Here is a 22,193-nt window from a genome sequence, read left to right on the forward strand (position 1 = left end):
ACCTCTACCTTTCTCTCCTTTGTGGTCTTGGGACAGAGCTTACTCAATGCTGTGTCTGTGTCTTCAATGAGTAACAATGGTTCTCTACTACCTTGCACGGTTGGCGGAACATGGCGGAGCTTTGTGAAGTAGAGAATTCTGGATGGGAAGTATGGAAACTGGGATTCTTGGGTAATTATTCCATTCTTGGGCCTGGAATCTTGGGTAATCACTGACTTCAGATTCCTCACCTGTAAATTCAGGTCCTTTCATGAAAGATCTAATATCTAGATCAATAATTTTTTTTTTTTTTTATCAATAATGCTTCTACTTGCCTAGGCTTTGAAATCATCCAAGAAGCTTGCTTTTTTTTTTTTTTTTTTTTTTTTTTTAATGCTGGTACCTGGTCCCACTCTCAGACATCCTGATTTAACTCCTTTAGGATGCAGAGCAGGCATCCAGATTGTTTTAAAGCTCCCCAGAGTGGTGTTAACAGGTAGCCAGGGTTGAGAACCACTGATCTAGATGATCTCTAAATTCTAACCTCCTAAGGCTTATCAGTAATTATTATTTAAACAAGATGAGTCAACAAAACCAGGTCCTGGAAACTATTATCTCACATCTAAAGGAATTCTGGCCGTGGGTAGATAAGACTACAGTAAGTACTTTGCATCGTTTCTTCAAACCTCTGTGGTCTGTGCCTGTCTGATATGTTATCATCTTGACTAATGACTTACACAAAAACTCGAGTATTTGGCTTGTGGGACATACCGTGAAGATCACAAACTGTATACGGATACTTTAGGACAGGGATGTGGTTTTTACTATCCTTACCACTTCTGTTACCATGTTCTCTTTCTGTCACCTTTCCTTCTTCCTCCAGCTTTATATTCCGCTATTTATACCTACATAGAGATTGACATCTAAAAATAAGGTGAAAATGGTTGACGTTGGTGAAGTGTGTCTATTTAGGTGGGTTGAGAGAGGAAGAAGGAAAAAATCGCATTATTGAAAAGATAGCAAGAAGGTAGGGCAGCAGCAACAAATCCAAATATCTACAGGGGGGCCAACATGGAAGGCAGACAATAGAGAGGCGAGGCCTCGTGGGAACCAGAGAGCTCATGACCCTCCTAATGGTCCCTGCTAAGGAATCACTTTTACTCTGCTCCAGCCCATGGGAGCCAGGGACCTGTTGGCTCAGTAGTGCCTGAACTTTCAATCTTCAAGAGAATCAAGAAATCCATAATTGATTTGTAAATGCTAAAAACAATTTTTTTAAATGTAAACACTATGTAGGCCAGAGCAAACACTTTTATAGACTAGATCTTGCGTTTGTAAGTTCTTCTTTAAAGGTTAAAAACTGTGATAGGTAGAATTGTAGGCAAAACTTAGGGTGAAAGAGGTATATTGTTTTAATTGGGTTTGGGTTTTTTTGATTGCGGGGGGTGGGGGGAGGTTGAGAATATAAGAATCTTTCTGTTGTTCTAAGACATGCCGGACCCTCCCAATCCAGGCTTGTTAGGAGCAGGATATTAGTGCCCGGCCAGATGGGGACTGGGTAAATGAGCTCACATACAGAAGCTGCCTCTGATGAGAACAAATCGACAGTATCCAGCACAGGGTTCAAGCTTAGCTGTGGTGCAGCTAATTATCAATGTCAAGGGCTGAACATAAGACAAGCAGGAGTTTGAGAGCCAAAGGGCACGGAGGACAGAGGATAGATGACCTGGAGCCAGGTGATTCTGAGGTGTTATCAATGCCCTTAGAACAGATGCCTTCCAGTAGGTGGTGCTATTGTAGGAAAATTGTACCAACTCAGGCAAGAAGGGGAGTGAAGGGAAGGGTCTTGGCCCCAAACAAAAAGCCTATAGCTCAAATGCCAGAGAGGCAAGACTGGGTAGAGTGTTCCAAGGACTAGAGCAATGATAGCATGGACACAGGAAGAAGCAGGAGCCAACCTTTAAGGTTGGCCCACAGCAACAAAGGCAGCTGGTCTGCCCTGGCTTATCAAAAATCAAACCTATTGGGAAAAATTTTTCATTCCAAACCCTACCATTTGGAAGACTGGGACTGTAAGTTAACTTTTGCCCTGATCAGGACTAACTCCAGAATGGAGATAGATCTTGGTGTACAGGTACAGCTCATTCGTACATAGATCGGTGGAGAACTGAGAATGAACATGGCAGAAAAAATGATCAGGTCCCCTGAGATCACCCCAGTGGGCAAGGTGTTTTCTCTGCTTGTGTTTGAAATACTAAAAACACAAACAAACAAAAAATAGAATTTTCACATGACCCACCTTTGCCAGCTCTCTTAGGTCACAGTGAATCTTCAGCTTTACTTATTCACATATAAACCTTGTCTCAGAATAACACACAGATAAATTCTAGATAGACTGCCTCAGAAGCACATCGGGGAACTACCCAGTCATCTTTGCAGTGATTTTTGGTTTTTCGTTTTTTTTTTTTACTTTCTGAGAGTGAAAGGAAGCAAACATGGACCATTATTCTTCAAAGAAGTAGCATATTGGCATCAGAGGAATTATCAGATTCCTTAGTGTGCTCATCTACAAAGTCCCATTCCCAGAACAAATGCCACCTTCACTCACATAATCCTTGCTTTGGTTAACCATGCAGTATGCCAGAGTGGTAAGAGCATAACGGAAAAAGTCTTAACCTGTGAGTAGGTTCTGGCTGCACTGCTTAGTGTAAGCAGGTCATTTGGGAAAGTAATTGTATTTTTCTGAGCCTCAGTTTCCATGTGTTCAAATGAATTTGACAACATATATTCTACTTCCCAACTTCACAGGGTTGTAAGAAAACTAATATGATGACTTGGTTAAAGCACTTCATGATTGCCAGCAATCTCTGTTGTCAACGCAGAGGGGCAAGCCCTCCTGGAAAGAGTATATCCAAATTTGTGGGCAGTTTGAAAAAGGATCGAAACTACACTTTTATTTAGGAAAGCAAGTTCAATAAAAGCTTCAGTGTTGATTTTCACCTTGTGGCAGCTCCTCATGTGCAGATAAGGCTGTGACAAATATTTTGGTTTTTCCAAAAGAGATAGGGTTTTGAAAAGATGCACAACACTGGTCTATATAAATATCTCAGTTGGTTTATTTCCATCACACTTGCGTTCTTATTTGCCTTGTGTTCGCAAAGGGGTGCATATTATAAACAGGAGGCAAACACTTCTTAGGCTGCTTTAATCTGGTGTTTTTGTTTATTTGGTCGGTTGGCTGATTGGTTGTTTAAAGCAACTTTCACACTTAAAACCTTGAACCTGACTCTCCTTTAGTGTCCCTACCCTTTGAGAAATTTCAAAGGAAACCTAACAAAAATACGGCCTTTGAGCAGGTCACCCAAAAGGATGGCAATCACACATGAGGTTTATTTTATTTTATGCTATGTTATTTGGGAGAGAGAGTTGTACACATTTTATCCTCAATGGTAGAAACAGTTTTGTTGGCTTGACTGCAGCTGTGATAAACAGAGAGCTCCTTGCTGTTTTGCATGTAGATGTTTATGCATGGCCAGGGAAGTGCTGAAGCATTCCTCGTTAACCCACACACCTACAGATTTCATAAAATCTGAGTGAAAACAATCAGTACAAAGGTTCAAATTCTGAGTCACACTTCAAAAATCTCAACCCAGTCTCCATATCATTATAGTAAAAATGCTAACGTTACTTTTCTGTAAAACATTGTTTTTACCTGCCTTATCTTTCCATAAGCATTCATTTCTCCCTGCATTTAAGAAAAGATTAGGTATGATGGAAAGCATTTGTTGGGGGGGGGAGGTGGATTCTAGATAAATTTGGGCTGTCTCCATTGTTTACAATTTATATGGCTGGGGTCAATGTATCTTAAATTCCCTCCTGTCTTCTTCTGTAAAATGTGGATCAACTCACAGTGCTTTTTTGAGGAATGAGAAGATATATGTATGTATGTGTGTGTGTGTGTGTGTGTGTGTGTGTGTATACACATATATATGTATATACACACATACATACAGGGGCGCCTAGATGGCTCAGTCCATTAAGTGTCTGGCTTCGGCTCAGGTCATGATCTTACAGTTCATGAGTTCAAGCTCCCCATCGGGGGTCTGTTGTCAGAGACTCCGATGTGATATATATATCACATGGAAGATCATAATAAATACTTCGTAATAACTGTTAATTTCCCTTTAACTTTTTTTCTATGAACTCATCTGCTATCTAATTTTCATTCTCTGTTACTCAAATTTCAGATAAAAGATGGTTCAGTGGTGGAAATAATCTATTACAACACTTATTTTATAGACTAGGGAAGACACTGGGGGCCAGAAAACTGAAGGGCTTTTCCCAAGATCACATGGAGAATCTCAGAGCCAAAACCAATCGTGTCTCCCAATTCCCAGACCAGAGATCTCTCCATGAAACAATATTTAATGGTTTCTTCTATTAATCAGCAGAACTTATTTCAAGGCTACTTTGCCTAAAATTATTTGTAAGACAGTCCTAAAAATCTTTAGTTTGAATTTTTTATTACTAATTCATTGAATCCTTTCAGTTCTTGGAGCTTCATTGTGCTGCTGTCTTCAGCATATATGCCAATGAAAACACATGTGTCAGAGATTATTTGCAATAGATACTTTTGCAATTAACTGTTCTTAGATCATCCTCGGCATGGACCAAGACTTCCAACACCTATCACAACCACAAACTCTTCTAAGGATTCATGTCTATAACCTCTCCTGAGCAAGGCTGCCCTGGGAGATTCTTTACTCATTCTCTGGCCGTGGTTCTCCACTACATCCCGGCCTCAGCTCATTGGACAAAGGGTGGACCACCTGATCAAAGGCAAACAATTCATTGGTTTGTCAGCATCCTATAAAGGGGCCTGTGATGGATGTTTTAACCAAAAAAGATGAAGAATAATGGAACCAATTATTCTGTTTCAGGGGGAAGAAGAACCAATTAGTTGCTAACAAGTGCTAGACTATTCTATATGAAAGCTGAAAAAACAAGTTTTTTGTTTTTTTGAAAACAAAAAAAGAGTCATTACTTCATTAGCCATGATGATGGTGATATGAGTGGAAACATACAACAGGGTCATAAAAAACATGGAGCCGTAAACTTGAAATACATTATCTTTAAGCTTTGGTCCAGATATCTCAACAAAGAAAGAATAACATCAAAAAATGTCTAGAAACATAAACCAGTAGATATCCTTATATCTTAAAATTTCTAATTTAGAAAAGTGCGATTTGTGTTATGTTCCATTTTATCAAGGGTTTCAAACTTTAATCAAAGACACCTTTCCTTTCCAGGCAAGGCACACATCATGACAGATATTTATAAAAGTCTTCAATATTTTCAGTAATATTTTCAAATTCACTGAAGGATCTGTGACAACATTTTGTAATAATATTCTGCATATCTTAGTGACAGAGAAGCCAAACTAGAGAAGGGCAAACAGCACAAGAACCAAGGTCAGGTGCAGTCCAACAGGTGCCCCGGTCTGCATCAGGATATGTGAATTGGACAATTTTATGATCACAGATGAAACTGTCTTTGTACGTTCATGAAAAATATCATTTAAAATTTGGCAGATGTTTTAAAAATGATGATTCTTTTAAACTACCATACTAGACAATGTCATTTGTAAATCAATTTGTAATCAAACTAGTAACATTTTGGAAAGATGTCTATATCAGGGCTCCAGATTTTCTCCACATTTGGTCAACTTAACTCTCAGATTCTTGCGTAGCCTATTGACCACTTTGACTGAAGCAGCACCTCCCCAAAGACAAATACTGGTCGTTCCAGTCCGGAGATATTTCTACATACAAAATTAATCTGCAAAAATTCTTAATGGATTTCAGGATATATTTGGAAATCCAATTGATAGAGAATTTTACTGTTTTATCAAATTTTACCCCTTAATTATTTATTCTAACTTTTCCATGTGGTTTTATGCAGTAATGATTTGAATGTAATATGTGAAGAGATGACAGTAAAATGAATTTGGCATTATTTGGATCAAGCACCTGGTTGATTTAAACCAGTTATATCACTTGTCTCCAATCCACTGCCAAGTACTAGTCTAGGCTCCCATTCCCATCACCTGGATACTTCCATCTGGTTTATCTGCTTCTCCTCTCACTCCTCCAATCTATTCTCAACAAAGAAGCACAAATGAAGAGATATTAACTGTATCACATCACTCCCCTTCATGCATTTAATAAGTCCTAATCACAACTCTTCAGTAGCTTCCCACCGTCTTAAGAATAAAAACTTGAACTTCCCACTCTGGCTTTTAAATCCATCCTTCATCTGACCCCTGTTCCTCTTCCCCTGGGTTTCTTTCATTCAGTTCCTAAAACACATGCTCTTCCTCACCTCAAGGCAGTGGTAATGCTGTTTGCTCTCCCTGCAATGCTCTCTCCCATCCCTCCCTTCTTTTTGCCTAGAACATTCTTTTTCATCCTTTTCAACTTAAATGTCACCTCTTCAAAAAGGACATGACCACCTAGCTAAAGGATTACCTCCCCACACCTCAGTCCCTTGCTGGTTACCTTCATGACACTTATCACAATTTGTAATTATTCTTTTGATTTATTGTGTTTTATCTATAGGGACTGACAAATGTCTGTCTTGTTGATTTTTAACAGAATCTAACAGGGTGCCTGGCCCTCAGTAGGTATCCAACAAGTATTTGCTGAATGAATAAATGACATTTTCCCTTCTCAAATCTTTGCCATCAACCAACCTGAAAGCTGAGGATGCAATAGATGAATTTTCCAAAGATAGTCTAGATATCTTTATCTTTCTTATATTCAGAAAATGCCCATGCTTGCTTCTGGGGCTGAATGGTTAGATCTGCTTTCCCAAAGGAGGAGGTGAGGGTCCCAACAAATACATCGAGGCCATCATGTCCCATCTTGTGTCATAACTACACTCAACTCTTTGTTGTCCTGCTCTCAACATAGTCCGGAAGTAATGGGAGAAAGTGAGGACAGGATAGGCCTGAGGTGGAGTTTCCCGTGCTCCATGAGGGAGTGGAGGGTGGTTTAGAGTAGGTTCTCTGGACTAAAGTTCAACAACTCAAATGCAAACAGTCAGAACAATGGTAGGTGGGTACACCCCTGAACTCCTCAGACTGAGTTTGGGAGCTACTGGAAGAATTTGGAACACTCTGCTGCATTAACCGAGGAGAACACTTTCAGGTTCTGAGAACTTTCCATTTTCCAAGGACACTTTTGTGAACTGTTCTTTCTAATCCCCAGCACTCTTGCACATGGGGTCACAGGATTCTGGGTGGTACTGTCTGAACCATAAGCTCTTTCTGCCTAGTCTATATAGACTGGGATCTTCCATGGGAAATTCATTTTCTAAAGGGGTGTATCATTCTGTGGTTTCTTTGTAGATTTGAGGGGTGACGCTATCAATTGTCCCTTGGTGCTAAGAATCAGTGGTGAGGGGAATTTCAGGCAGTCCAGAGAATGCTGGGAGTTTCAACTCCCTCCTTTTGGCTGACTGAAAGGTCCTTCCTCTTTATGTACCACCAGAGAGTGGGTAGAGCTTATTAAATAAGCTCCTCTGTGCAAGATGACTTGGTGAGACTGGAGGCCCAGAGAATCTGAGTAGAGCCAAATCCAGAAACTACGGCTCTGAGTTATAAGCCAGATGTCCAGTGGGAGAATTCGCTTGAGAGAGCCCTACCGAAAAGTCCCTCAGTTTTTGTAGCTGTTTTGGATCGTTTATTTTACCAAGCCCCTCCTCAACTTCACCCCCACATCTACCTTTGTTTGTTCAACCTTTCCATTTATTGACGCTAAATTAAAAATAAACTTTAAAAAATTTAACACAATAGAGATTCAATGGCTAAGTGATCACGCAGCACTTGCCCTAAAGAATGAAACAATTAAAATCCAATCAGTCCTGATAACGTTCTGTACTGTGATGCTAGACTTCCCTTTGCTTTGACCCCTCTCCTTCCGGCATCCTGTTCTGGGACAGAAATGACACCACAAAGGTTTCCTGTGCCTGTCCTCTCCACTTCTGACCCCTCACTACATCCTCTCTCCATCTATTTGGAGAGCAATGACTTGGTTCCTCTGGAATTCCTACCATTTAATATATTAGATGACACTTGTTGCTAATTTGAAATGCCAAAAATGCCAAGGAAGTCTGAACCGAGTTCATGTCAGCTGTTAGCCTCCCAGTCACTTGCTTATTAGCAAAATAGGGAAGGCGATATTTCCAGTTATTATTGGTCATGATTTGTTGTGGGGTCCCTTCTCCCTGCAGTCTGCCCAGCCTGGCTATCTGAAACATATTAACTCCTTAAAATCTTTTGGGTAACTTTTGGATGTTCACTCATTCGAGAGGACTTTCCTGAGGTGTGAGAAATCAGTGTCCTTCAGGGCACCCTGAGAGAGGGACCTCTGGACAGAGCCCGAGGCCAAGGCCACTCAGTCCTAGACTCAGTTGCTACTATCCTGCTGTTTACCCTTGGGCCTTTCGAGCCTTCTCTTTGCCCTCTGAGGATCTTGTGTCTATAGAACTAAGATTTCAGCCCATTGCATCACAGCCAACAGCCATGCTTAATCCTGTGGTCTGCAGAACAGTTAGCACATTGTTGCCAGTCAGAATACATTAAATAGGAGTCATGCCCATAATACCATAGAATAATAATTAGAAGAAGATGGGCCCCATTGCCATTGCAGCACCCTCCCCCCTAAAACTTAGGAGCCCATGGGGTTGAGAGGCCAGACCAGGTGCAGAAATGAGGTCCCTGGCTGTGGCACTGAGGTGCTGTTTGCTGCCTACATGTCTGCCCTGCGTCAGGGGGCCTTGGTCCCAAGCCCTGTGCTGCCTGCCTGCCAGCCAGCCGCCCCTGGACTCCCGCAGCTGCCCCCCTGCCGCTCCAGACACACAACTGGAATTCACTTCCAAACTGTACACATTTGCCACATATTTTCGTCTTCTTCCTTCTTAAAGTGAAATCATCTTTTTCTATCTGCTGAGAGAACTTTCTCTTAATTCACACCTGCGTGTGATCATTTACTGCCCCCCCCCCCCCAGAAACCAAGAATGCATTGTCAGCCTTGTTTAGGCCTTCATGTCCAGAGCCCAGAAATGCTAGAAATGTCGAACAAAGTGCCTGCCCCAGAGATAGCACCAAAATGTATTTGCTGAAGAAAGGAAAGAAGAAGGGAGAGATCAGAGAAGTGGGGAGAAATGTTTTCTGACATTCTAAAACCCAGAGACATTCAAGTGTCAAAGCTCTTGTGGGTCATTCCAAGCCTTTAAAAATGAACTAAATCTAAGAGAAAACAATAATTTTACCACCTGCTACTCTGTTATGTGCTTTGTGACAAGCAAAGATATGAGAAAGCTGGGAAGGATAGAATAACAAAACATCAGCTAGAATAACAGTCCCTAACAGTTACTGAGAACTTTTATAAGCCACTCTGTAAACCTTGTTTGTGCAGAACTCACCAAATTCTCAAAACAACCCTATGGATGCAGTAGGTAATACTGTTATCTCTCTTTTATAGATGAGCAGACAGAATTTAAAGAGATTAAGTGGCAGGTAGGAAGTTTGGGGGGACTGAATTAGATTCCACATCTGTAGTGATCTCTTGAGGTCTTTTTCTGAACGTTCTGGGACCCTTCTCCCTCGTGCCAAGTTCTCTTTGGCTTTGAGCTGGGAGAGGATGAAGGAAGTGCATCCAACTAGCCATCAACGATACACTGAGTCCTTCTTGCCACTGGGCCTCAGGACCCCCGGCTCCCTGATCCCGGCAGTCTCTTGAAATGACAGCCACGCTTCTCTTTATGGCCTCCTCATCTTGCGGGGGGTGGGGGGGGATGACAATGGTTCGGTCTGTCTCAGCTGGATGCCATCAAGGCTTTTCTGAGTTGCTGCTATGGAGACAAAGCACAGGTACCGCTTCCATTTGCCACCACTTGCTATTAAAAGACAGGCACGGATTGTGAGCCCAAGATGTTCAGTGAATCAACCTGGAACTTACCCCTTTTTAAAAATTCTAATAGAAGGTAATTCATGCAAGTTTGTTGGCAAGCCATCTGCCTCAGGGACCAAGCACAGGTTAGATAATTAAACTCAACCTGTTCCTGCATGGCTGTCTGACTTACCATTTACCTCATCTCAGACTCCTCGCCTCCAAAAACCCACTCTCCAAACTGGTTAACTCATTGTTCCCCCAAAACACCTGCCTTCCCATCTTATTTTTACTCATGCTATTCCATCCACCTGGAATGAATGCCCTTCCTTTCCTGTCCCTCTCGAAATCTTTCTCATTTGATTCACAATATGGTCACAATGATCAGTCTCTCTCTCCTGAATTCCAATAGTAACGGATTGTATACAATTCAGCTGGTAATTAATCATATGCTGCCTTATGATATTCCTTCTATTGTTACCTTGAACTGTTATTTAAATCTTTAATTTTAACATAACTGTCTCCATATGTTTATCTTGTTTCCATAATTGAAATATAAGATCTTCAAAAGCAGGAGATATATTATAATTTTATCCCCTTCAGTACCTAGCATGGAGCTGATTTGCTGATAGTTTTTCCTTTTTTTTTTCTTTTTTGTCTTTTTTTAATTTTTATGACCAAAATTATAAAACTTCACCCAATTACTTTGGTAATAATAGATTGTATTTACTGAGTGATAAATATGTGTGGGTGATTACAGAATGTGGTCTGTGGTCCGTCAGGTACCTCTTAACCCAAAGAACTGAGAAATGAGCAGGAAAGGGGGAGCCATACTTGTGGAATAGCAGGAACAGGAAGGAGTTTGTGAGATTCAACCAGCCAGGACTGGTTGAAGATTCTCCCCCATTTGAATCTTCAGGTCAGACCACAGCCCCAACCAACACCTTAATGGCAGCCTTCTGAGAGGCCCTTAGCCAGAGAACTGAGCTAAGATGCTGAGATTCCTGATTCACACTAACTTTGAAATTATAAATATTTGCTATTCTAATCACCAAGTTTTTAAAGTAATTTGCTACATAGCAATAGACAACGAATACAGTGTTTAATTATAGGAAACTATTCAGGAAATGGCCAAGATCAACTGAATGCCTCTGATTATGTGTATGACATTTTCCTTCTGTGAGCTTGAAAAACAGGGATGGTTCATTTCAGATACAATAACTGAGTTAACACTGAGGTGGTTGCTATGTTTCTTATTTGCTGCCTGTCTTTCGTTGTAGTGAAACTAGCTGATAGTAAGCAACACAGATCATGAACCGGGCAAAGATTTCACAGCTAGCTAAATATCTGGTAAAATAAGCAGTGTGAAATAAATCAGTTAGCCTGCTCCAAATCTCAAGATGTTCAGGGAAAGGCTGGTATTCTCAAGGGCTTAGTACCCAAAAGCCAGTCAAATTCTAGTGATTAATCACAAACGAATTAAGCAATTATTTCACTATTTGTGATTATACCTTCACTCATCTGAATACATTTCACTAGTTTAATGGAGGAATTGGGGTCAGCAAGCCATAGCCCATAGGCCAGATCTTTATTATTATTTTTATAAATGAAGTTTTATTGAGACACAGCCACACCCATTCATTTAGATATTGCCTATGGCTGGTTTTGCACTGCACTGACAGAGCTGAATAGTTGTGACAGAGTCAGTGAAATCCACAAAACCTAAAATATTTATCATCTGGCCCTTTACAGAAAAGTGTGTTGAACTCTACCAGAAGGCAATTATTTGTAAAAGGTATATTCAAAGGAACTCTATTTCTGTGGAATGTTAATAAATATTATACGGGAAAACAATGTGTTCTGTGGTCAAATGTTCAGGAAACACTGAGTTAAATAAAGTTATACAAAATGCTCTGTGACATAATTCTCTGAGCCCTTAGTGAATGTCCAAGAGGGGAACATGGACTACTACATTTTAAAAACGTTTTTGGCCATGAAGCTCTTTGTTTCAGATCACCTCTCAAGATACTAGTGTCCAACTCGCTGGGAAATGCTACTCTAGAGCTATGAAAGCAGCAGTTTTCAAAGTATTAACTTTGCAAAAAATGCACCTGACGTAAGCATCTATAAACTTTGACTTTTAAAAGCCTCCATAACAATTTGAAAATGCACGTGGAGATGGCCTTACAGATCATGAGCCCGGTATGAAACTGACATTTGGGAAGTGGCGTAAACATAAATATATAAGTTGTGTGCTAACAGCAGGCTCTGTTTTTGCAGGGCCGGTCACACTCAAAATAATTTTAAAGTTGGAAGGAGACAACATAATATTCTACTTCTGTAGGTCTCAAATTTTGAACCATGGAACCACCATAATTCACATAAATGCCTTAAGGACTCTAGCTGGGAATTAAGGAGGATCTAAGTTTCATGAGCCAATTTTAAAAATCAGGTCCTATTACTCAAAAGCAATTTGAAAATTATTAATCTATTCCAAACTATTTTTCTAGAAATGAAAAACAGATTTCTAAAAAACCAGAGAGATCATGGTCTCAGGTGATCAGCCACTGACCCATGGTCAAGGTTCAGACCTATGTTATGACTGTCCTTTCCCTTACATCCTGCTTATGGCCTTTGGGACACATTTTTGTGGATGACTGGCCAGGGTTAGGTAGGTGCCTAGTCCCTGAGCCTGGGAAACTGCTAACTCACAACCTCGGTCTGAATCAGCTTGGGATAAGAAGACAGGAAGAATTTGGTAAGCTCAAGTGAAGAAAATAAATCACAGTGTATGACACTAATATAATAGGATGTAGCGTAGGATGTTTCCTGCTGTCCCAGAACCATGGCCAAGGTCCAAAGCTGAGCTTAAGTCTATTGGTGACAAGCACTTCCCTACTGTGCTTACTAGAGACCAACTCTGAACTGTCTCCAATCAAATTAAGGAAAGAACTACATTGGTGGGTAGTAACTAGCCTTTGGTGATGTCCATGTGAATGAAGAAAGTCTTTTCTCTCATTTCTCTGTGGTTATGAAGGGTGTCTCTCTCTCCCCAAAGCCACATAAGAAAGCCTGCAAGAGAACTGTGAATAAATACTGAAGGTGGCTCTGTGAAAGGAAGAGATGGGCTGAGCTGCAGGCCTCAGGTCTTCTCTGATGCAGCTACAGGAATGGGGCCTTGAGAGTTATTTAAAAAAATTTGTTTTAATAGTTTATCTATTTTTGAGACAGAGAGAGACAGAGCACAAGCAGGGGAGGGGCAGAGAGAGAGGGAGATGCAGAATCCGAAGCAGGCTCCGGGCTCTGAGCTGTCAGCACAGAGCCGGACGCAAGGCTCAAACTCACAAACTACAAGATCCTGACCTGAGCCAAAGTTGGACCCTTACCCGACTGAGCCACCCAGGTGCCCCAAAAAGTTATGGAGTGGACAAGGAAACAAAAAGTATAGCATGCTGTCCTTTCCATTTCTTTAATTTTTTTTTTATGTTTATTTTTGAGAGAGAGGGAGAGACAGAGCATGAGCAGGGGAGGGGCAGAGAGAGAGGGAGACACAGAATCTGAAGCAGGCTCCAGGCTCTGAGCTGTCAGAACAGAGCCCCACGCAGGGCTCGAACTCACAAACCGCGAGATCATGACCTGAGCCAAAGTCAGATGCTCAGGCAACTGAGCCATCCAGGCACCCCTGTCCTTTCCATTTCTTAATAACAGCAAGGCAAGAGGAGAGAAGAGTGTTTATTTGATACCTATCACCTAGAGTCTTTTTCTTGGGTGGGGGGAGTATATTTGAATATAGAGAATAGTGTTCACTTAGAGACCAGAAATTTCTCAAGGCAGTTGGTCTAGGTCAGTAGGTCCAGTAAGCAGGGCTTGTCAGGTTGTATGCCTGGATATGAGATGTGGGTAGCTCCAGCCATCTCAAGTGTCTGTGGACATAGGAAACACAGAAGAGGATTCCAGTAGTTTCCAGAGCTCTATGTGAAGCAACATGCATGATGGTAGGAGAGGGGCCATGGAGTCATTTAGGATAGCCATTGGATAGAGTGATGGGAGGCCCAGACAAGGGGTCAGAGATGTTTATCATTGGCATTCTCAGTGATAGAAGGGACCAGGATAAAGCTGTCCCTCAAAACATAACAAACAGCACACATATACACTCGCAAATACATCACCTCCACGGAGGCTGACTCATGAAATGAGAACACAACATCATAAAGGAGCAGAGTGAAGGAGAGCTAGACTAGAACCACTTCCTGTCACTAAGCATTCCAGCCCATTGGTTCTTTCCTTGCTGACCACGCCACAGTGGACCAGCAGAGGCTCTGCAACCTTCTGAAGTCTAAAGGAAGAAGTTCAAAAAGAGGAGGAAGTGGGTAAGTACTTGAAGAACAGACCGCCAACCTTCAAGCCACTGGAGCCACAAGGGTGGAAAGGAGACAACACTGGGCGGCGGGGAGGAGGACACAGCTTTGAATCTGATTTGAGACTGAAATATCGAAATAAATAGGACCGAGTCTTAAATAACAGAATGGACTGTTCCAATAACCAAAAGTGACAGGGAAGTTAGAGGAGCTGGCCAAGTTGCTGTTAAGGGAGTTCCTTCTCAGCAGGAAAGGTAGGTCAACATATCCTAGTGGAAGAGGCTGTGGCTGGATAAGCATAAAACGGTTTCATTTTTATACTCAAACATGTTGAGACTCCCCAATAAATTTGTTACATAAGATAAACACTTTGGACAGAATTTTAATGTTTTCATATTTCTAATGTTTTTCTTTCAAGGGATTCTGAAGGCAACATGCCAATATTTTCCCCGTTCTGCAAATTAGCACACCGAGAACGGTATTAGTTATCAAAGGGACTCTGGTCTATCCACAGCCTTCTGTCTTCCGCAGCTATCATGAGGCGGCTGACTCCCTCTCAGACCCAAATGCGATCCATTTATAATTGGGAACAGAACTTTCCAATTCTTGAATCCAAAACAAATTAAAGAGGAGAACGAGGAGAAGGAGGGGACAGAAATGGGAAATGTTTTGCTCTACCCCTTATTTGAGAATCTGTGACTTCTCACTGGTTTTATCAGTACTAAGATCTTTTTGTTTTGTTTTGTTTTGTTTTGTGTTCTTTTAATTTTTTTAAAAAAATTTTTCACAGTTCTCTATTCAAGACTAAAATTATCTGTTTTAAAAAATCCATCTGGCTTTTGTGTTATGGAAACCCACACAAGCCTACACCAACCGTTCTAGAAGCAACAAAGAGTTATCAAATGGAACGAGTTTCCAATGAAGGGACAGCAACCTAATTAAGGGCTGTGTTGCTTAATAAGGGATAAGGCACAGAGGAGAGTTGAATGATGCCAAAACACACAAAAGTTTCAAAGACTAAAACTGTTTGTGAGAAAAAAATACAGCAGAAATGACTTGGCCAAGTTTTCAGGTCCTACCCTCAAAATAAATACATCATATCAACAGACAAGTGTAAATATCACTCAAATAATCTCAAACTAACATTAACATTAGAATGAAATATAAATAGTTCTGAATATAAAGACCAAGTGTAAAATGTACCAAAATATAAATATAATAAAATTAGAAATAACATCACATTACATTCAATGTTAAGAGACTGTCACTGGTTTTCTTCAGAAGCTTTATTTTTCTGCCTCAACCACACTAAGATAGACTTCCCTCTTATGCAGTATTCTGGACAGTTTAATTTTTCTTTGACCAACAAATGGATAATGTCCAATAAAATGAAAACTTTCTGCAAGAAAGTCATTTTGTTCAAATGATCTGGTATAAATGAAATGCATTGTTATTTGGCTTTATTGCTAATGTTTATTATTAATGTTAATGGACAAGAAAAATGTGAAAAATTACTTAGGAGAGATCAATATTCCCCCAAGTATTGGAAAGAGTGTAGATTTAAAACATGCACAGGGGCGCCTGGGTGGCGCAGTCGGTGAAGCGTCCGACTTCAGCCAGGTCACGATCTCGCGGTCCGTGAGTTCGAGCCCCGCGTCAGGCTCTGGGCTGATGGCTCGGAGCCTGGAGCCTCTTTCCGATTCTGTGTCTCCCTCTCTCTCTGCCCCTCCCCCGTTCATGCTCTGTCTCTCTCTGTCCCAAAAATAAAAAATAAAAAACGTTGAAAAAAAAATTTAAAAATAAAACATGCACAATATATTTCTGCCATATTGGCATGGTCTAGAGTGGGAGCCTACAGAAACTAGGAATGAAGAGGTTTGAAAAGGTTTTTTTTTCAGTTCTGCCTCAAATGTGTTTAGGAAAAATGCTTTCTTACATTGTACCTTGGTTCACTCCTCAAAACAAGAAAGCTAACCACAGCAAACCCTCATCGCCTCTAGGAAATGAATTAAGAATCCATTTGTGAAATGTTTCTCTGCATTTCATAAAGCATTGGCATGTTGTTATTGAGTGACGTCACAAAGTATAAGCAGGGTGTGGTTATGTTAGAGCATTTCTTTGGCTAAACTAAAAAGAAACAAGCAGCCCCTACCAGATCTCTCAGTTTTTCTGAAAGTAGATTTCTTGGGGGGCAAATCAAATTGTTGCAAATTATAGAAATGTAGGGAAGACAGAGAGATGGATGGAGAATTCTGAGGAGGGCAGAGACCAGACAAACTCCAAAAGCTCAGTTACCATCCTGTTAAAATATAAGCCCTGAAATGTTACACCATAGCAGTCTTCACAGCCATCTGCTTCTGCCATCGTTTTTGATTCCCACAAACAGATTTTGAAAGTTGAATCTGGCCCTCAGTGACTTTAGGAATATTTAGCAGGATTTTCTGCCTAGGGTCAGAAAAGCCACTAATGAACTCATCATTCCTGTCTCCAGAGACAAACTACCTCTCTTTCTCTCCTTCTTTCAATCAAGGGATAGCACAGTCTCACAATTCCTTGGGTCTCTTCACATCCTTCACAGAACAGAAGAGAACAGATCTAGAGCAGAATTTGAATGGAGCGTGTGCTGCAAACTCTTCTCTCCCCCAGCACCCCTACCCCCAGGTCTGACAGACATCTAGTCTCCTTTCCTTAGCTGGATTATTGCAATAGCCTCCTACTGGTTTCCTGTCCTCCACTCTGGATTCCTTCTATGCTTGCCTCCATGGCCAGAACTTTGTCAAAAGTAAATCAGAACATCGTCTCCCCTGCTTAAAACCTTCCAGGGGCTTTATGTTGCATTTGGAAACACACAAAAAACAAAAAAACCCAAACTCAATACAATAGCTGCTGAGGCTCTATAAGTCATTTAGCTCTTGCTGCCTTAACAAACCAGCTCCAAATCCAGGGCTGCAAAATATTTTTCTCTCTCGTGTCAATGGGCTAGACATGGCTGTGGTCATGCGTGTATCTGCGGGTTGGGTGGGGTTCTGCTTCACATATCTCTCATTCTCCTACATGCAGACCATGTGCTAATAGGCCAGATGTTAGCGAGGATTTTTTTTTTTTTTTGTAGCCCAACACAGTCTGGGAGTGGATTTACCAATTAGGCAGGATGTGTGCAATGCCAAGAGCCCACAATACTTTTAGGAGTCCACAAAACTGTTGTTTTGGGTTTTTTTTTAATGTTTATTTATTTTCAGAGAGCATGTATGTGTGTGTGTGTGTGTGTGTGTGTGTGTGAGCGAGAGAGGTTTATTTATTTTTAGAGAGAGAGAGAGAATCCCGAGTGCTGACAGTGCAGAGCCTGATGTGGGGCTTGATCTCATGAACCAAGAGATCATGACCTGAGCTGAAATCAAGAGTTGGACACTTAACCGACTGAGCCACCCAGGTGTCCTCACACAATTGTTTTAATTTCATTTTAAAATCTGAAGGGAAAATTGGACATGATAATAATGATCATATCTAATCACCATATAATAATGAATCCACAAGTATTTTGTCTTTATTCCAACCCAGTCATAAGTTATAATTTTTAATAGTCTTTTTATGGATGAAGTGGCCCTTGAAGGTAAAAGTGCCTGGGGCCACAGAAGCCATAACGTAAACTTGCATAATCCTAATTAGTCAAACTAAAAACCTAGCAAGCTGATTATTGGACCTCTTTTTTCATTTAACTGAGCCAAGGATATTATGAGATCTCTGGTGAGAGTTTCATCTACCCACTCTCGAAACGGGGTGCCCCAAATGCTGGGTGATTCTTCCCTGCGCTCATTAACTTGCTCTACCCTAGTGCCCTTGAATGTTTTCCATCTAGGGGACACACGATGTCACATGAATTCTGTCCTACATTTGGTCTATTGCCCTGAAGGGCTTATCATCCTTACTGGGATCATGAGTTGTCAGCATGGAATAACTCTGTGGAGAGTTACTTTAGTCCTATGCATAGAACAGTGGAAGACTCTTTCCTGCAAGAGTTTATGCTATTTTCCAGGCAGATCATTGGCTCATTTTATTTACATAGATGTCCCTTTTGCATTTCATTTACCTAGAAGTCCCATTAATGGTATCAATTCTACTAGGTTTATAGAAATCCAAACATCATGAGACCTGGAAGGGACACAAAATGGAAGTTACTGCTTGCAGGAGAGACGCCAAACCATCCTTCACCTGTAAAGATAATTAGATTCAGTTCGGAAGTAAGAACTTTCTTTATCTGGTATAGTCTCGTCACTCCCACGAGAATAAATGTGCTTAGTAACCATATATATTGTTCGAATTATTCCACCCTTTTTTAAAGAAGCTATGCACCTTTTAAAATCACTGCTTATGGTATATTCCAAAGTTAACTTTGTCTTGTGAAACTCTGAATTAGCTTTACAATTTTAAAATTATTTTGACATAATTCTGTTTTTTAATAGGTAGTTCATTTCCTGTTTCCGGGTGCCTCTTAATGACTGTGTGAGACCTTGGATCACTTCTCCTCTCTCGTTCCCAAACCACAAATGGGAAAAACTGCCGTCCTGCAATAGCCATGTAAGCTACCTAAATATTTTCACAGATCCTGTGATTTCTTTCCTCGCTGAACTGAGAGAGAAACTTTCATGGCATTTTCACCCTTCTGGAATGTAGAATTCATTTAATCTCGCCTCTGTTTACACGCATTCCTCTTCAGTATTCCTAATGCTTCCACTGGGCTCCACAACAGTATGGCTTTTCACACCCTCCACTTCGGGGGCTCTTTGTGCCTTGTGACCCAGGAATCGGAGAAAATGCTCCTTCTTCCGCAGCTCTCTTTTGAATGGGACCCCTAAAATTTCCTAAGCGTGAGCCAGTCTCCTACTCAGCCTCTTCACCACGCCTCTGAAGGTGACACTGAAACACATCCTTAAATGATGTGGAGGGACACTTCGGAATGCCCAAATGTGTCCTCTGTAGCATGGACTCCTGGGCGGGAACCACAGCGGGCCGGCTCCGGCCAGCTCAACTAGGTGTCACCTGGGGAACAAGCTGGAGTCCAAGCAAGGTGGCCGCTTCCCCTCAGTTGCCTCCTTTCCTCACATTAAGGAGGGGATCCCTGGCTTACCTCGTGGGATTAAGGCAAAGGTTCTCAAAGGACAGTCCCTGCACCAGCAGCACAGGCATCACCCGGGAACTGGTTAGAAATGTCAGTTATCAGGCCCTACCTCAGACCTCCTGCACGGCAGACCCAGGCGGTGGGGCCCAGCTACCCGTGTTTTATAGTCCCTCTGGGTGATTACAATGCTAAAGTTGGGGAACTGCTGGGCTAAGACTTTGTTTTTATTAAAACTAAAAGTTAAACACATGAGCTATTTACTTCACCCCACCAGGGCCTTTTGGAGATCTGTGCTTCCTGGTCCCTCACAGCAGCCCGTGTGCTCTTGGGTCACAGGCAGGGTTGGCAAAGGGCCACTGGAAGAAACATGCAGAGCCTGTATTTGACCTTTCAGTGCCTCGATCCCACACATCCCCTTACTGTGCCACAGCCACACCAAGTGCAGTTCCCTTGATCTCTTAGCCCTACCCCATTTGAGGATGTCTGTTGGTAAAGGCTGAAACTGCTGGTGTTCCAAAGATGGCTTAAACTTTTTTTGTTCGTTTAGAAAGAGAGAGAGTGACAGCAGGGGAGAGCAGCAAAGGGGGAGAGGGAGAGGGGGAGAGGGGGAGAGAGAGAGAGAGAGAGAGAGAGAGAGAGAGAGAGAGAGAGGATCTTAAGCAGGCTCCATGCTTAGGACAGAGCCCGGCACAGGGCTCAATCTCATGACTCTGGGATCATGACCTGAGCCAAAATCAAGAGTCAGATGCTCAACTGACTGAGCCACCCAGGTGCCCCCTAGGATGACTTAAAGTATAATGCAGTATCTTAAAGGTCTAAAAAACATCATTATCATCTGCATCAGTCTGCAAATCTAGATCATACTTGCTAACAAACAATCCCTAAACCACCAAGGATTATTACCCCCTACACTGCACATCTGTTGTGAACCCATGGAGGACAGAGAGTTCTGCTGATTGGTGTGACCCTCAGTGTGGAACTCAGGCTGGCACAGACTAGAATTTGACCTGCAAATGTGGCAGAGGGAAAGAGTGTGACAATGCACAGACTGGCTCACCAGGCTTCTGTCCAGAGTGACACACATTATTTCTTTACTATGTTGTCAGCCAGACCAGCTAACATGGCCAAACTTGGTCTCAGTGGGGCACTGAAGTTTAATCATCCCCCAGGGAGAAGAAATGGCTACAGCTGAACCATGATACAGTCTTAGTCCATCACCCAAAGGGTAAACCACCAATCTGAGCCACAGTCCATGGTGGGTAGTGAGAAAACTTCTGGATGTGTGTACATGTGGGTATACACCCATTAGGGAGGCTTACAATGGAGAGGGATCCCCTGGGGAAGGCTGCTTCTTGTTGGGCCTCATGCACAATCCTATGGACTATTTCCTAGAGGAAAAGGGAACTAACGTCGATAGATTGCCGCCTACGTGCTGGTAACTGTGCCAGACCTTTTTCCTTAATCCTCACCTCAGGCAGAAGAGGAGGGCACTGACTGGTACAAGGATGCCAAGACCCAAAGCAATTTGGAACTTACGCATAGTGACATGGGACATGGTAGAACTGGGTTACTGACTTCCTGGGCACCCACAAAGCTAGACCTACTACCAGAAAAATAACAGGCTGCGGGAGAGACCATTTTCCCGCACAGCAAAGAGAAGCATTGATTCTTCCACCAGCCCCAAGGGTACTGGTCCAGAATCAACCACAGGTAATGGGATGGCGATCACTCCCAGGCCAACACGATTATCGCTGTCAATGGGAAACTGTTTCCTCACTATGAATACAAATCTTCAGGATTCTAATTGAAGAAGCAGTAGGGAAAGCCATAGCATTCTTATTAATGAATACTGACAAATCCACTCCATCTAGAGTGCCCCTAGATGAATGACACCAATAAACTAGTTTAATCAGGCCAATAAACTCCACTGTTTTAGTAAAGAATTCTTCATATCGTGTTTGCAGGAAACTCTCTGGTTTACGTCATTAATGATATACAAAAGAAAAATCTCTTTGGCTCGATTTCAATCTCTATACCACTGAACAATAAGCACCAATAATGCACATTAGAAAATACCATTGGTGGAGAAACTTCTTAGTTTCTTAGGATGGACATCAAGGAAGCAGAAGTGCACAAAACTCCATGCAAAGTAGGTAACCAGCGGATAACTTTGTCAACACTGCCTCCAAAAGTGCTTACCTCACTTCGAAACAGCACCGAAGCTCTTCGTGCAAACGCATCATGAAATTATGTCGATGCGATGCTGCACTCAGCAGCTCCATCAGCAGGGCGCCAGCTGACTTCAAACGCCTCCTAAGAACACCGTGAACTAATAACCATGAGCGCTGTCCAGGGTCAACCCCCAAACACCCCAGGACACAAACGCTAAAAGTCCAGGAAGGATGTGATCTTTCAAAGTGTTGCAGATTTCCCCAAGCCCTTCTAAGTGAATGGATGGCACGAGGACAGCTAAATCTTAGTTGCTTTTAATCCCCACATTGTCACCATTACACATTAGACAATTTCTAAGAGATTTGTTGGCATTTATTTTCAAACCTAATAGAGGCACTTTTGCAAAGGAAGAGATCTTGCTAGCTGAAGACAAGTACCACAATAATATAGCACGGTGATATCAAAAACAACCATTTGTTTTCCTTCCAATCCCCAGGAGTGACTTGGGTTAAAGTAATATATAAACTTGGAAGCACTCAGTATAAGTTATGGAAACTAGCATAAATTAATCTCTAGGCCAACTGCCTATAACATAATCACTTGCTGTATAAATTC

This window comes from Panthera leo, chromosome D3 (genome assembly GCF_018350215.1).
Source record: "Panthera leo isolate Ple1 chromosome D3, P.leo_Ple1_pat1.1, whole genome shotgun sequence".
NCBI lineage: Eukaryota > Metazoa > Chordata > Mammalia > Carnivora > Felidae > Panthera > Panthera leo.